Source organism: Juglans microcarpa x Juglans regia, chromosome 5D, assembly GCF_004785595.1.
Source record: "Juglans microcarpa x Juglans regia isolate MS1-56 chromosome 5D, Jm3101_v1.0, whole genome shotgun sequence".
Classification (NCBI taxonomy): Eukaryota; Viridiplantae; Streptophyta; class Magnoliopsida; order Fagales; family Juglandaceae; genus Juglans; species Juglans microcarpa x Juglans regia.
In genome coordinates this window covers 7,038,466-7,044,853 of record NC_054602.1, presented here as the reverse complement: position 1 = coordinate 7,044,853, position 6,388 = coordinate 7,038,466, and the positions used below count along the sequence as shown (strand labels likewise).

Sequence of the window (6,388 nt, the reverse complement as noted above, 5' to 3'; positions counted from 1 at the left end):
ATTTTCGGGTGAGAAGTTTTTTTTTTTTTTTGTTGTTGTTGAGTTTATAGTTAAATAGGATTTTTGCTTTAAGTTTCAATAAATATTATATTGTATTTTGATAATATTGTTAGTTAAATGAAGTAAACCTATTTTTCTTAAGAGATGAGTTTTTCATGACTTATTTTATGAAAATTTTAGTAACCAATGTATTCTTTTTATTTATAAAATATTGTTGGTATTTTAGATATTTTGAATGTTAATTTTTATTGAGTTATATAATTATCATAATACTTATTCGATAAATTTTCTTCTTCAGTATAAATTCGATTAAGTGGATATTGACGGTCTTAGAAAATGATGATATTTTAAGGTTATGAGAATTTTAGGTTTTGAGGTTTTAAAAATAGATTCTTTTAGCATTTTAAGTTTAAATATCGAAATACATGGTTGATTGGAAATTTACGGGAATTATGTGACTTTTATAGGTGACAATTGATAATTGTTCGGTATTTTGAGGAAATTCCTGAAAAGCTAAGAAGTCCAGTAAGCGGGGTTCCTATGCTAGACTTTGCATTAAAATAAAATGAGCTGAGGTTATTTTTGGAAAATATACATATTTGATTATGAAAAGAAATTTGAACTAGTTCAGTTAATTGTTCTGCATTATTCATGAGATTCTGTTTAAGAAGAAATTATTTTCTGTCATGACTGGTGTAGACATGAGCTTATTTTTTACTTTCTGTTTCTGAACTTTGAAAAGAGAGCGAATATGAAATTTTGTGCATAAATTATGTTGTGATATGATTTTGTTCTGTTCTGAAGATTCTTTGTACTCTGATATGATCTGATGTGATTTCTGAAAACCTCTGGCATAACATTCTGTTTCTATTTCTGTTCCGTTCTGACCTCACCACGGGTGTAAAACTGTGGCCTCTGTTTGGGTTGGTACCAACATTTCTATTTCTGGTGCACCCACTTTGAAAACAAAGTGATTTTTTTCTGCATGGTCTTTCCTATGTGTACACTCGGGACTCCGAGAATGATAAGGGGAAGATTCACATTCTGTTTCTGCTCAGTTAGCTACCGGGGTTTGCACAACCTACCACGGGGGTTAAACATGGTATTTGTTCTGATATGATAAGATAAGATGTGATATTTCAGTTTATGCTATGCCAAAGGGATTTTGATTATGAATGTTTTCTAACTTTAGCTCTGATATTTTTGATAACATGTTCTGACACTGCATTATGAAAATGTTATTCTGAATCTGCATTTTGAAGGAAAATATTTTGTTTTTGCAGTCTGAATTTTATAAATGCTCATGTTTACAAACTAGTATATGTCATCTGCTTACTGAGTTGTTGATAACTCACCCCTTATCTCCATATATTTTTCAGAAAATTTTGATAGTTCGACTGGAGAACAAGAGTAGAAAGTTTTAGCAAGGTGTGATAATTGAAGTGGAATAAGTGTCTGAGGGTACAAATGCTTATTTGAGAGTCGTAGTTAATAAACTGATTTTATTTTTTCGGGTATTTTGATTTGATGAGTTAAGGATAATTTCGAGTTTTGGAGAGTTTTTAATTTATGTTATTGAGATTTCCTTTATTGTCCCCATGGAAGAACTTAGATATTTGGATTGATTAAATGGATTAACATTTTATGGGATTTTCTGGATTTTATAGTTGTGTTATTTAAGTTGATTTTACGTATTAAGAGTTAACTCTCCGGACCTTCGAGAACGGAGCGTTACAAAAAGTATGGGGATCGTCTATCTGATATTGTCAATAGAGTAGTGCTACATATACTTACAGTTTTACTTATATGTTTACTTAAAAAGCTCATTTTATTAGTTTTCTTTTGAAATTCAAATTTTAAATTTTAAATTTCATGATTTTCAGTATATCATCAATAACTAACATGTGGAGAAATAAATTTTTCATAAATTTTTTTTAAATATATTTAACATTTTCCTTGTCAATATTATGCTTTAAAAGAAATGGCGTGATTTGCCTCCCTATACTCATTGCACGTTAATCATGGGGAATCAAGACCGATATTGTGGATAATTACTGCATTTAAAGCTAATCCTAATTAAATATTTATTGCAGATTTGAGGAGTACTAGCCACTAGGACTGTGAAAAAACTTACTAGAAATAGAATTAATGGGGAGAAAAGATTTTGTCTAGACAAATTGCTTGCAACTGTGATGGGAGTTTGTTTGCAATATTCAACGTGGACAAGTTAGATATGTTCACGACACATTTTTGGCCTAGATTTTGCTTGGGTTGATTTGCTTATAGCTAGGTCATATTGTTCCCATTTTGTAGATACACAAAATATAAATATTTATGCAGGACCAAGTACGATGACAACCCAAAAATTCCTTGTAAATAAATAAAAGAAAATCCAAATTTGAGACCATTTGGTATATATGGCAAGTAATGATACATGTAAAACTCTTTTTTACAACCATTTATACGTATAATTATGTTTTCAAATGAGGGTATTTATGTAAAAATATTTATACAGCCATTTCTACAACTCTTCTAAATTTCTCAATATTTCATAAACATTGATATGAAAAAAAATATATATCTTTATTTTATTATATTACAATTAACTATTAAGGAAAATACTAAACGTACGCTAAAAAAACTTACATCCCGCTTGGGCTCTAGGTGCTGATCATGTAGCAATGACAGATGTCACTGTCTCGTCAGCCTCTTATGTTTGAAAAAAAATAAAAAATAAAAACCAGGACCGGAAAGGAGGGCCACAGTCGAAAAACAAAAGGTCAGTCCTTGGCAAAGTCAGAAACGGCTAGAACAAAAGGGAGAGTTTTTTTTTCTTTTCTTCTACGCGTCTTTTCCATCTCTCAAACCCTGATCCCTTAACTTGGTGGGGCAAACGACTGGTCCACCTGTTGCGGTTCGAGGACTTGCAAAAAGCGGAGAAGCCTATTTCAATTTTCTGTTGTACGTGTAGGCACTATCCAAGTGACCTCCACCATCTTTAAAAGTGTCAAATCGTGTTAACGAATCATGTTCGTATCATATCAAGATATATATATTATACTATATTGGTCAATCTTAATCCAATCCGTTAAACTTATCGTGTCAAAATCTCAAATCTTAACACGTCTCGTTAATATAACGGATCGTCTCGTTTTAACCTGTTTATGTAAATCGGTTGAACAGACTCGAAATTAACTTGTTTGATCTAGTTAAGTTTAACATAATTTTATATAAATTTTAAAATCTCAATATCTATAAAAAAAATATAAAACTAACTACAAATCCAAAATTACAATCCAAATAATGAAAATATTAAAATTAAAATTTTAACAATTTTATTTTTAGGTATGAGGGTATAATTGTAACTTTAACTTTCTTAACGGGTCATAACGGGTTATAACGGGTTGACCCGTTATCAACCCGTTAAGCAATCATGTCTCAACGGGTCAACTCATTTTGATCCGAACCCATTAAGACTAAACTCTAACCCGCTTTTATCGTGTCGTGTCGTGTTCGTATTGGGTTAACGAATCGTATCACATATTGTCACCCCTAACCATCTCCCACGTGTATTAATCGTTCTACCAAATGAAATTACTTCCTATATATATATATATAGTACAGTTGTCTCTAGGGTGTATACTCTCAAGATTCCTTATAGTCAACATTAAGTAATGATATTTATATAATATATTTTACAACATATTTCACAATATATATTTTAAAATGAGGATGTTTTTATAAATTGATGCTATGTTTATAAGGTATTTTATAAAAATATTTTTTATTTTAAAATATAATTGTATAATATGTTGTGAAGTGATATATATTTATCATTTTTCAGCCATTAATCCATTCTCTGACCTAGTTCCCGCCCAAGTATCTGTCACGGGCTGCAAGAAGATTCTACACACAAGGAGATATCAAAGAGGGCCACGTAATGGGCTGAGTGCTAACTCGCAGTTTCAAATACACTTGGGGGCAATCCCAGCGGTACAAGCTGGGCGGCCCCTAGCATTGTGCATAAAAGATTCACGCCTTGTTTGTTTTGAGAGATAGATAAAAATTTTTTAGATTAAAATTAAAAATTAAATAAAATATTATTAAAATATATATTTTTAATATTATTTTTATTTTGATATTTAAAAAAATTAAATTATTTATTTTATTTTATATAAAAATTTAAAAAAGATGTAATGAATAGATGAAATGAGTTAAAAAAATTTTCTGAAAACAAACTATGCCTCAGTATAAATGTACGATTACATTTGAAAGAATAAATACGAGTTCTCTCTCTAATTCTTTTTTTCAGCTTCTCTTTTTCTTGTTTTTTCTTGAGTACTCTTTGTTTATCTTTTCTTTAACTTCTTCAGTGGCAGACACAGAAGATCCTGACCACGAACATGAAGAACAAAAAGGATGTAAGATTTTTTATTATACAAACAGAGCAAGATGGCTCAAAGCTGCTGTCTTGGGCACTTATGATGGGTTGCTCTCCACAGCATCCCTAATGATGGGAGTTGGAGCTGTCAGAAGGGATGCTAAGACCATGGTCCTCACTGCATTTGCAAGCTTGGTTGCTGGAGCTTGTAGCATGGCCATCGGAGAGTTCTTCACCGTTTACGCACAGTATGACCTTGAAGTGGGTCAAATAAATAGAGAGAGTCAGACTGGGGAGCCAGGAGCTCGATGCAGAGAAGTTGCCAAACCCGTGGCAGGCAGCAGGAGTGTCTGCGCTTGCATTTTTGGTAGGGGCGATGTTTCATTTACTCGGGGCTACCTTTGTGAAGGATTATGGAGTTAGGGTGGGGGTGGTGATAGGGGAGGTGAGCATTGCCTTGTTAGGGTTTGGAGGGTTAGGTGCAGTGCTAGGGAAAGCACCTGCGGTGAAGTCGTCTTTGAGGGCGTTGGCTGGAGGATGGCTTGCCATGGGAGTTACTTTTGGCTTAACCAAGCTTCTTGGTTCTATGGGCTTTTGATTGAACAGAACTATTTTCTTTCTCACGTTCTATTACTTGCGATCTGTTTTCTTTATTTACTTTTTTAATATTGATGTTTGAATTTTTTTTCCTGTTTGGATGCCGAGAAAATTGTGAAAAGATAACAAAAATGAAGTGTGATCTATCGTACATTTTTGTAAAGAAAAATACAAACCATGTGAAAGGAAATGAAATCCAAGTATAATGGTTTCAACTTCGTCAAACTATTTATGTTTCTTTGCAACTGATTTATCATATCAGCAAACGAATTTGACAATGGTTTCATTCAGGCTGTGTTTCATTGGCTGGACGAAATCGAGAACATTATTTTTTGGGCTCTTGTGCATATGTATTCAGAGATAGGTTGATATAAGCAAAGAAATTTCGTACTTTGATTCATACGCTTTTTTTTCTTTATGTACGTGGGCAACTACTAATTTAGCCTAGAGTCATCTATTAAAAATAGATTAATGTAATTGTGAGATACACAAAGACTTTTATGCATTCTACGAAGAAGTCTTTTCAATTTTTCAAGAGTGTGTTTTAGTTTCTCAAGAGTGTCCTTTTATTTTTTTCAAGAGTAATTTTATGGTCATCAAATAAGATGAGTCTTATATATCTATATATAAGTTTACGCATTGTAATTTATTTTCAAGAGAGTGATAAATAAATTTTTCTTAGACAAAAACTATTTATCTCATTTTATATGCTAACATAGTTGTACCAAGAGTAAGGTTCGAATAAAAAAGTGGCTGAGCGTGAAGATTTGTAGTGGAAAAACAAGCTCCAAAGAAGACAAAAACAATGTCAAGTACAAGCAATCAAAATATGGAAACCCACCAACTATCATTTCCTCTTTTCAATGGAGAAAACTATAATCTTTGGTATGTAAAGATGATAACTATCTTTCTTTCATACGATCTTTGGGAATTGGAAAATTCTATACACCATACTACCAACCCACTTTCATCCCACTAAGTATGATGTGGCACATTTATCACATTTAAATGATTATTTATTGCATGCTTCTTTATTATCTAATGGTGATGAATGTGTCACATACCACTTAGTATGATCAAAATAAGATAAGAGTGTGGTGTATAGCATTACTCGAATAAAAACGTGTAGAAGATGGGTATGAAGAAGCGTAGATGCCACAACTTTGTCAGATGCTTAAAAGCAACAATTGAAGGAGTATATGAAGAAATATGCAAAAGCCTAAACCTTGATTCAACAAGGTGTTTTCAAACAATCTTTTCAAGATTATCAATGCAATTAAAGCAAATGAGGCTTGAGAGATTCTTCAAAAGGAGTATAGAGGCACATTGAAGGTAAGAACTATAAAACTTCAATCTTTCATAAGAGATTTTGAAAACATGAAGATGAAAGAAATGGACTTGTTGAAAGAC

The 6,388-nt window shown here is 32.1% G+C and overlaps 1 pseudogene; it reads left to right on the top strand.

Annotated features, from left to right (window-relative positions):
- Positions 1–4,240: 4,240 nt before the first annotated feature.
- On the top strand, positions 4,241–4,979 carry LOC121264830 (annotated as a pseudogene).
- Positions 4,980–6,388: the final 1,409 nt, after the last annotated feature.